This window comes from Peromyscus leucopus, chromosome 8b (genome assembly GCF_004664715.2).
Source record: "Peromyscus leucopus breed LL Stock chromosome 8b, UCI_PerLeu_2.1, whole genome shotgun sequence".
Classification (NCBI taxonomy): domain Eukaryota; kingdom Metazoa; phylum Chordata; class Mammalia; order Rodentia; family Cricetidae; genus Peromyscus; species Peromyscus leucopus.
This window is the reverse complement of record NC_051086.1, coordinates 44,114,578-44,125,456: the sequence shown is the minus strand read 5'-3', so window position 1 is coordinate 44,125,456 and position 10,879 is coordinate 44,114,578. Positions and strand designations below refer to the sequence as shown.

General features: G+C 48.9%; 1 non-coding gene and 1 pseudogene across 1 annotated transcript; both read left to right on the top strand.

Moving 5' to 3' along the window:
• Positions 1–496: 496 nt before the first annotated feature.
• Positions 497–3,778, top strand: LOC114683271 (annotated as a pseudogene).
• A 64-nt stretch (positions 3,779–3,842) lies between these two features.
• Trnaw-cca lies at positions 3,843–3,914 on the top strand. The gene has a single exon. It is a non-coding gene; the product is annotated as a tRNA-Trp (tRNA).
• Positions 3,915–10,879: the final 6,965 nt, after the last annotated feature.

The following is a 10,879-nucleotide window of genomic DNA, read 5'->3' as shown; positions in this document are numbered from 1 at the left end:
CTTTAGAGGTGCTCATGGCAGGGACTGTTCCTGGGAGCGACAACGTTTGCAATTGTTTTAAACTCCAGTCACAGAAGAGGAAGCGCAGCAGAGTTGGGGATCCAAGCCAGTGTCTGGGATCTCCTGTGCCTACACTCTGGCATGGCCAAGGCTGTGGAGGTTTGGGAGACAGGAAGGAAAAAAGGACACTCTAACCCAATCGGTCTCTTGGAAGACTGAGACTAGATGAAAGGCACACCTCTCTCCACTCCAGAGACCCTGATAATTATTTTTTACTTACTATCTCTTGAACTACAAAGTAAGGTGAGCTATGCATGGTGGCACACACCTTACTTCCAGCAATCGGGGTAGGGGGTGCGTTGTTGGGGTGGGGGCAGAGGCAGGCAGATCTCTGTGAGTTCGAGGACAGCCTGGTCAACAGAGTGAGTTCCAGGACAGCCAGGGCTACATAGAGAAACCCTGTCTCGAAAAACAAACAAATGCAGGTTCTCTTACATCACTGCCTAAGAGTTGAGCTGTAAGAAGCAACTCCTCCTCCTTGCCTCTGCCATCCGCCTGGCAGCCTGAAGCAGCAGCCATGAGTGAGTGCAACTCCATCCATGTTGGCCAGGCTGATGTCCAGATCGGCAATGCCTGCTGGGAACTCTACTACCTGGAATATGGCATCCAGTCTCACAGCCAGATGCTGAGTGACAAGACCATTGGGGGAGGTGATGACTCATATCACACCTTCAGAGACAGGCACTGGCGAGCATGTGCCCCGGGCAGTGTTCATAGACCTGGATCCCACAGTTACTGATGAAGTTTACACTGCCACCTACTGCCACCTCTTCCACCCTGAGCAGCTCATCACAGGTAACTATGCTCATCATGGTCACTACACCATTGGCAAGGAGACCATCGGCCTTGTCTTGGACTGAATTCACAAACTGACCACTGCACAGGTCTTTGGGGCTTCTTGGTTTTCCACAGCTTTGCCGGGGTGGGGAGTGGGGGGTGGGAGATAGGAGATGTGTAGGGGTTGTGGGGGGAGGGGGCGGTCACGACTGGCTCTGGGTTCACCTCCCTGCTGATGGAGCTGCTCTCTGTTGACTACGGAAAGAAGTTCAAGCTGGAGTTCTCCATCTACTCAGCTCACCCCTGACCCCCTCCTGCCAGGTTTCCACCACTGTGGTTGAACCCTACAATTCTATCCTCGAGACCCACACCACTTTGGAGGACTCTGATTGTGCCTTCATGGTAGACAATGAGACCATTTATGACATCTGTTGTAGAAACCTTGATATTGAGCACCCAAACTACACTAACCTAAATAGGTTGATAAGTCAAATTGTGTCTTCCATCATTGCTTCCCTCAGATTTGATGAAGCCCTAAATGTTGATCTGACAGAATTTTAGACCAACCTGTGCCCTACCCTTGCATCCAGATGGCCACATATGCCCCTGTCATCTCAGCTGAGAAAGTCTATCATGAGCAGCTTTCTGTAGCAGACAGAGATCACCAGTACCTGCTTGGAGCCAGCCAACTAGTTGGTAAAATGTGACCCTCGCCATGGTAAATACATAGCTTGCTGCTTGCTGTATCATGGTGATGTGTTTCCCAAAGATATCAATGCTGCCATTGCCACCAACAAAACCAAACGTACCATCCAGTTTGTGGACTGGTGCCCTACTGGCTTCAAGGTTGGCATTAATTACCAGCCTCCCACTGTGGTACCTGGTGGAGACCTGGCCAAGGTCTAGAGAGCTGTGTGCATGCTGAGCAACACCACAGCCATTGCTGAGGCCTGGGCTCACCTAGGTCACAAGTTTGATCTGATGCATGCCAAGCTTGCCTTTGTGCTTTGGTATGTGGGTGAGGGCATGGAGGAGGGGGAATTTCTGAGGCCTGTGAGGACATGGCTGCCCTAGAAAAGGATTATGAGGAAGTCGGTGTGGATTCTGTTGAAGGAGAGGATGAGGAAGAAGGAGAAGAATACCAAATTAAACTCACAAAGGTGCTGCCTTTACAGGGAAGTTTATTCTGTTCCAACATAGAAGGTTGTGGTCTGATCAGTTAAGTTGTAATGTGGCAATGTGTGTGTTCATACAGTTACTGAATTATGCTTTAAACATGGTTTGTCATAGACCCAAGCCATCCATTTCACTGATGGGCTTTAAAAAAAATATTCCGTCTTAAAAACAAACAAAAGAATGTTCCAGGGAGGAGGGGGGGGGGGAAGGATATCTATCGCAACCCACAGAGACCAGAAGAGGGCATCAGATCCCCTAGCACTGAAGTTACAGATGGTTGTGAGCCACCTAAATGAGCCAGTTTATTTAGGAAGGAAATCATCATTAAAATCTATGTATCTGTACCTAATGTTAAATTTCAGAGTTTGATGAAGTTTTTATCCTAGGGTCTTGTAAATGTTGTTTTGTGTAAGCAACATTTTAAGGTTTTACGAAACATTCAATAGATCCAAAAGATCATTTTAGTAGATTTTACGAGGGTAAGAGTACCTCAGTTTATGAGTATGTATTTATCAAGGCTTTCAAAATACCCAAAAACCATGCGCGTTCACACATATGCATTTTTAAAGTACACGTGGTAATGGTGCTGGCTAGGTATTTGCCCTTCGTGAAAATTCGGATACTTTCTGTGTGCGATCTCTGCACTGGTACACGCACGGGGCCACCATCCGGACGAAGAAACAGCACCGGGAAACACTAGCGTTTCCGTGTGCCCACTATTCCGCGATTGCTCTTTCCTCCAAGAAATGCTTATTTGTACAGTTAATAAAGCTGCCGCGCCTTTCCTGCTGGTTTATCAAGCCGTTCGCTTGGGCGTAGCCCTCTCGCGCCCCCGCGTTTCTTACTAGGGGACAGCGGACTAAGAACCAACGCTGGCACCCGGTGCCCGCCTGGTCTCCGTCATCCCGGACCTGCCGCCCTGGGCCCGGTGCCCGTCTGGTCCCCATCGGTGCCCGCCTGGTCCCCGCCACTCGGACCTGAAGCCCTGGGCCCGGTGCCTGGTGCCCGCTTGATCTCCGTTATCCCGGACCGGCCGCCCTGGTCCCCATCGGTGCCCGCCTGGTTCCCATCGGTGCCCGCCTGGTCCCCGCCATCCCGGACCTGCCGCCCTGGGCCCGGTGCCCGCTTAGTTTCGTCCCGACCTGCAGTGGTCTGCCGCTTGGTGTATCCCGGACCTGGCCTGCCCTGGTCCCGCATCCGGTGCCGCCTGCCCGGTGCCCGTCTGGTCCCCATCGGTGCCCGCCTGGTCCCCGCAACCCGGACCTGCCGCCCTGGGCCCGGTGCCCGCCAGGTCCCCATCGGTGCCCGCCTGGTTCCCATCGGTGCCCTCCTGGTCCCCGCCACCCCGGACCTGCCGCCCTGGGCCCGGTGCCCGCTTTAGTCTCCGTCATCCCGGACCGGCCGCCCTGGGCCCGGTGCCCGCCGGGTCCCGTCACCCCCGCCCGGCCGCCCCGGCCCTCCGCCTAGGCGGCCGCCATCTTACAAGGCGGGGCCCACGGCCTCCCAGACGCTGTCAGTCGGGTCCCCCGGCCTCACGGTCCCCGAGCGGCCCCCGGCTCCCGAGCATCCATCCCTCCGTCCCTCCTCGGCCGCGATGTCCCCTCAACACTGTGTGTCCCGCGCGTCACCGCGAGAGACTGAGGAGGAAGAGCCCAATGTGTGTCGCCGAACGAGGGTCCCCGCGCGGCGGTTCGGGCTGGCGCGGCGGGATTCCGAGCTCCTCCCCTGCATCCGCGAGCCACAGCGCTCTACCCTGAACCTCTGAGCAGAGCCCGGGAGCGAGCCGGTGGAGCGAGGCCTTTAGCGATGCAGAGTCCCTAGCTCGCTGTGACCTCGTGGCGCAATGGTAGCGCGTCTGACTCCAGATCAGAAGGTTGCGTGTTCAAGTCACGTCGGGGTCAGGGTGGCCTTTTGCTTTTTTCCTTCGCCAGCTACGGCCGAATAAAGTACAGTGAAGTTTTAAAGAAGAAATTAGATCAGTGCCGGATTAGACCGTTCTTCTCACGCCATGGAAGGCAGTACTTCTTTTTCTCTTCCTTGAGACCGAACACCCGAATGCTCGAGAAAGCGATGACTCCAGATGACCGACAGGAGGCGCTGCAGCCGCAGCCGCAGCATCGAGGTGGGACCTTGGGGACGGTCCGCAGACTCAGCCTCCAATGCCAAAGGCCTGCCTCGCCCCTCGGGCTCCGCCCATCCCCCCATCAGGTTACCTAGGCCTGCGTGAGCTATCAATGCTGATGTAGATCTCTCCTTGTTTGTCTTGAACTTCGTTTTCTCAGCTCCTGACTCCAAACGGTTCTTGGTCTCGCGATGACCTCCTCAATGGTCATATCTTCAAATTCTGTGCCCAATCCTTACCCCCGCAAGTCCGGTTACAACCATTAGACCTGGATGGTTTTTTATAATAGCTTTGTTTTAAATCTCCTTCCCCACCCCCACCCCAAGATTGATTAAGAAAATAAAAGCATGTTGCATCGAAATTATAAACATGAAGCTCAAATTGAGTATCTTTTATCTGAAATGCTTGGGGCCAGAACTGTCAGATTAAAAAAAAAAAAAAAAAAAACAACTTTCGGAATGCGGGCTGTCTTAGTTAGGGTCACTATTGCTGTGATGAAACACCATGACTCAAATCAACTTGGGAAGGAAAAGGTTTATTTCACTCACAGTTCCATGTAATAGTTCATCACCAAAAGCTGTGAACCTGGGGGCAGGAGCTGATGCAGAGGCCATGGAGGGGTGCTGCTTACTGGCCTGCTTTCATGGCTTACTCAGCCTGCTTTCTTAGAGAACCCAGGACCACCAGCCCAGGGACAACCCCACCCACAACAGATCAGGCCTTCCCCCATCAATCATTAATTAAGAAATTGTCCTAAAGGCTTGCCTACAGCCTGATCTTATGGAGACAGTTTCTTAGTTGAAGCCTGAGGTGACTCGAGCTTGTGTCAAGATGACATAAAACTAACCAGTACATCGGCATACGTGTAATTACATATCCTTGAAATGGGACTCAAATTCAAAGACAGAATTCACTTATATTTCCTATATATCTTGTGCCCAGTCTGAAGATAATCATTATGATATTAGTGTTCTTAGTGTTCTTGCATCTGATGTCCACCTGTCCTGTGAGGTCAAGGTGTAGAATTTTCCAGCTGATCTAGGTATTATGTCACTGGTCAAAAAGTTCTGGGCTTTGAAGCATTTTGGATTTCCAGATTAGAGATAGTCAACCTGTAAATATACTTGGTACTGAAATATGTATCTGTTTTTAGAAATGTGAATGATGACTCTGTTGTGGTGCAGGACTATAATCCTAGATCTGGGGAGGCTAAGGCAGGGAGCTGCAAGCTCAAGGCTAGCCTAGGCTACATATCAAGACTCTGTCTCAAAAAAAAAAGTAGTGGATGAGTGCATAAAATATACTGATATTGAAAGTATAAAATTTAATGTGAAGCTTCTCTGATCTATTCTGAACGCCAATTCTAATTGTTCATTGAGTTCTGTAGATGTTGATTCTGATTAATTTTGGTGTATGATGTTTTTATTTATCTGCAATTTTGTTCAAAATAATAAAGTTTATTGTAAAAAGGATTATACACATCAATTCTAGGACAGTGTATCACATCTGAAGAACGAGGAAGAAGAGACTGTGGTATGCTCAAGTGCTCTCTTTCTCATCAAAAGAAGGTAAAAAGTGACTTCTGGGGCTGGAGAGGTCACTCAGTAGTTGACAGCACTGGCTGCTCTTCCAGAGGACATTTCAAGTCCCAGCACCCACATGGCAGCTCACAATCGTCTGTAACTTTAGTTCTGATGGATCCAACATCCTCATGCAGACATATATGCAGGCAAAACACCAATGCACATAAAATAAAAATAAATAAATAGTTTTTGAAAAATAAGTAAAATAAAATATGGCTCTTGGATATGATTCACTCCACCTCTCTGGTACTGACAGGAGGCTGGCAGAGGTGGAGATGAATTCCCTCTGAATGAGATACCAGCCTCACATCATATCGGCTATCTTTCTCATATATAAGGTCTCAGACAAGATTTATTCACAGTAACATTTAAAAGAAAAGATATTAAGGGGACTGAGGAGGTAGCTCAGCTGGTAGAGCGTTTGTGTAGCGTGCATGGCACCCTGGGTTCTATTCCCAGACGGGAAGAAACTGGGTGGGATAGATCACTAACACAAAGAGTGCACTGAAAAATTTACAAAGGAGAGAGAAAGTTTGAGAAAGCGTTGAGATAATGAATATAGAGTGAAAAAAATCTAAATCTAAATAGCTTCTCTGAGGAAGATAACAGAGAGCAGGGGAGGGGCAATATTCAGAGATGGTGATTTGTCATTTTCAGACCTGACAGCATGTGAGTTCCCACTTGAAGAGGTCAGTGTATTTTAAGCCTGATATAAGACACCCATCCCCACATGTGGTTTGAATGAGAAATGTCTCCTACAGGCTCAGGTGTTTGGACACTTGGTCCCAGTTGGTGGCGCTGCTTGGGGAGATTTTAGAACTGTTAGGAGGTAGTTCCTTGCTGGAAGAAGTATGTCCTTTGGGCTTTGAGGTTTTATGTTCTGGCCTCACTTCCTGTTTCTCCCTCTCTCTCTCTGTCTCTTAGACATTGATCTGTGTACCCTGCAGAGCTTGCAAATGTCGTTGTCTCCTGGCAACTACAATTGTATTTGATCTTGGCAATGGCCACCATATTCTGTTTCTGATAAAGCTATAAAAAGTCTGATTGCCTTTGCAATAAACTTGTCTAAGCCTTAGTCTTGCTGTGGCCCCTCCAACCTGTGCCTGCTTCTAATTCCTTGACCAGCCACATCAGGTAACCTGGGCCTGGTAAGTGAGCGCCCATGCTTACAGGAAGTGAAAATCTTAGCAGCGTGACATCTGTTCTAGTGATGACCTTCTGGATCCAACTCATCACTATGGAAGTGCAGGTGAATGAGAAGAAGTCAGGGTGACTAGGGAGGGACCTGTCGTGCTTATTGTTTATTGATTGACTGATTGGAGGCAGGTAAGGATGACTCTGAACTGTGTGTGTGTGTGTGTGTGTGTGTGTGTGTGTGTGTGTGTCCGTCCTCAAGAGTTATTCCTTGGGTTTATAATTTTTTTTTGTTACATTTTTACTTATTATTTTGTGCATCTGTTTCACACATCAGTGAATACTGAGGATGCACAGACAACATTCCAGGGCATACTTGGGCATGAATATATATTTTTTGAAATGGGGTCTTGTAGGAGCGAGTGTACCCCTGTATGAATGAATATTCATAATAGTCACAACATGAGCACAGCCACATCAAGGAGCCCAAAGCCCCTGGGACTGGCAAGGCTTTCCTCCTGGCTCTAGTATGGATGTTGACTGTATATGCAGGAAGTACTAACTACAGCTTTTTCCTCCTTGATGACATTGTAGGCGCCTGCATTTACTTACCAGGCCCAGTTGCCTGATATGGCCAGTGGAGAAATTAAAACCAGGCCCAGGTTGGAGGGGCCACAGCAAGACGGAGGCTGTGACAATTTTATTGCAAGCAATCAGACTTATCGGAAATAGAATACAGTGGTGATTTCCAGGATCAAATACAATTGTGGTTGCCAGGATACAACGACAGCTACAAGCTATGCAGGGTACACAAGATTAATGTCTAAGATTAACATCCTTACACATTTCTATATGCTTCATTGATTTCTAAGGGAACACACAGAGAAACACAAAGCAGCCTGAATGCTTCACTGACTGAGGGAGTGCCTCAGTTTCTCAGGAACTGAAAGACACACAGCACCCCAGGAGCTACAGACTCTAACCTGCAAAACATAGGATGCAAGGCAGTTAGGTCAAGCCAACTTCATGATTCCCCAGACTATAGCCTGAGATGGTTCTCCTACAGAGATCCCCTGCTGAGATTAGCTGACCCACCACCTCATTGGGCTGTACATAATAATCATGCTGAGTTTCCCTGATGCTGGCGTGTCTCTATCCAAGTGCACAGCCAACCAATCCCAGCTTTTCTGTATGTGTGTCTCATTTCTTCATTCTCTGTCCCTCCAGTCAGATCAGTCCCCCAAACACTCAGATTGCAGCAGGGTCTCCTAGACTCCAGGCTGAAGCATTCTCTGCCTTCTCAATGGCTGTGGTTACAGGCTCATGCCTCTGTACCTAGCAGAATTTTGGGCCGAGAGGAAGTGCAGACTTATATATGCAGCCCCAGTAAAGCCAAGCACCCAGAAAACCTTGCAGAGACAGGAAGAGAACAGTCTTAATCTACAACAAGCAGCTCAGTTCTGAGTATCTGCAGGAAGCCTTGAGTGAGTGACGTCCTGGGTGCATGTGTGTAGTGATATGAGCACAGCTGTGTCAAGAACCTTAGCCTCAGATCCGTGGGAAAATGGCAAAGTCTTCCCCCTGGGAAGGGGGATGGCAAAACCTTCTGTGTGCAGATGTTGACAGTGTGCAGAAAATATCTGCTATAGCTTTCTCTTCCGTGATGCTCCCCGATAGCTGCTCCTAACTGAGATGAGCTAAACCTGCCTCCTTGTTTGGCTATATATGATAACTCTGCTGCTCTGTTTACGTGCATGCAACAACTCCCCAGCTTCCTTTTCTGCTGCACACAGCAACCCTGCCTCTCTGTTTAACTGCATAGTAAACACACTGAGCTTCAGAGCGCCCCGTCCACCTGATCCAGCTTTTCTAGGTGTTTGTCTTCATTCTCTTGGTGCCCCTGTTAGGTCCAAGTCCCTGGAGCTGTGCAAAGAACTCAGCAAGTATGTGAGTGACCTAGAATAGGGAGGGCATTCCTGGGTGTAGACGAAATTCTAAACGGTCGCCGAACCGGTAGCTCTGGCCAGGCCTGGGGCCTGTAACCACGTTGGGCGCCAAATGTAGATGGAATTCTAAACGGTCTTATTAAACAAGAAACACAGAGCCAAATACAGAGTTAAAAGCCCAAGAGATCAGAGCACTAGCAAATAGCCAAGACTACCTTTTCTTACCACTTGCTGCTATTGCTTCCCCTGAGAGAAAGACCTTTTTCCTGTGTGACCTGTCTTTTTATTGCCTTTCTGTTCTGCCTTCTCATTGGCTCTAAACCCAACCACATGACTTCCTGTCTATACAGACCTCCAGATCTCTATGGTTGGTACTGGGATTAAAGGCTCGTGTCACCATGCTGGCTGTGTCCTTGAACACACAGAGACTCTGCCTGCCATGTGATCAGATTAAGGGCATGTGCCACCACTGCTGGACTTCTGATAAATGACTCACTTTAGCTCTGATCTCCAGGCAACTTTATTTATTAACATACAAATAAAATCACATTTCAGTACAAATAAAATATCACCATACCTGGGTGATGTGTGGGAAAAGGACAAAGCCCAGAGAGATGAGGCCATGTAGGTAGGGACCTCCTCTATAGGACCCTAGGTGGGACATTATGTGTGGTTTCTGCATGCCATCTGAGGCCTGCTGTCCCTGACCTTATGCTCTGTCTTCCTACTGTGGCATCCATTGTGGGATAAATCTTTCTGTACACTGTGAAGATGTGTCTCTGCCAAGGCACCTTCTGATTGGTTTAATAAAGAGCTGAATGGCCAATAGCTAGGCAGGAGAGGATAGGTGGGACTTCTGAGCACAGATAGGAACTCTGGGAAGAACAGAGGCAAGATTCATCAGCAAGGAGTAAGTTGGATGTATAGTTTGGGGGAGAGGTAGTGGGCCACGTGGCAGAACATAGATTAATATAAATGGGTTAATTTGAGTTATAAGAGCTAGCTGAGAACAAGCCTAAGCTAAGGCCAAGCTTTCATAATTAATGAGCAATCTCTGTGTCATTATTTGGAAACTGGCAGTTCAAAGAAAGTCCAGCAACACCTCTGGGGTTCCTTCTGTCGGTCACCTCCCTGTAGATGGCCTTCTTTTGTGTTTAGCTCAGCATGTAACTTGATCAAGTAGCACATCTGGGGATGGTGGGATGTCATCCGTGCTCTCTGGCTTCAGTGTGGCCCTTGTGGGGTGGCAGTAAGCAGAAGAATGGAAATGTATGAAGGGTCCAAAGCTTGTGGTAGCACAGAGTCAGCTCTACGTCTGAGATTTGCAGAAGCCTGGAAGATTCCAGGATTGTCCACTAGACTCCCTACCCCTCCTGACTGCCACAAAGCTGGCTTCCCAGCTGGGTTTGGCAGCAAGGGGCCGCCTCAGGGCTGTTGCTAGGCATGGATTGTGGGTCAGCATTCTATTTTTATATCTGGCCTGGCCATTTCTATATTTACTCTCTAAAGGGTGCTCCCAACTGCCTTCTTACAGGGTCACTGCAAACTGTGGCCTGGATGGGGGCACACAGGTCACCCTTTTCCACCGCTCACTCTTGTCTCATGCTGCCGATAGCCCTTGCCTGCCTTCAGGCTCGAATGTGTCAGTGGGCAGAACACTAGGTCCTCACCAGCCCCAGAGTGCTGTGTCAGCTCGGATTTGGCCAGGAGGTGTCTCCTGAAAGATTCACGCCCGAGGCTGCAACACCAAAGGACTCCAGTATGTAGTGGTGTGACGTAGCGGATGCAAATACAAGTGTCCGGTGTTTCTCTGCTGTTAGGTGGTCTGGCCAGGGCAGGAAGTTCAGTTGGTTTTTACCCTAATGCAGGGTGGTGACTGTGTCTCACTCCATTGGTGGGAGCTTGACCTCCCAATATGATTAATTCATAGTTGATATGAAGAGGAATGTTGAAATGGAGTCAAAGCTCAGGAATGGCTGGCATTCAGGGCCTGGGCAAACAGGTGTGTACACAGAGGTTTACAGGATGGAGGAATGTATAGGACCCTGGCCCTTGTTGGCCTAACCATCTGTCTTAGGGTT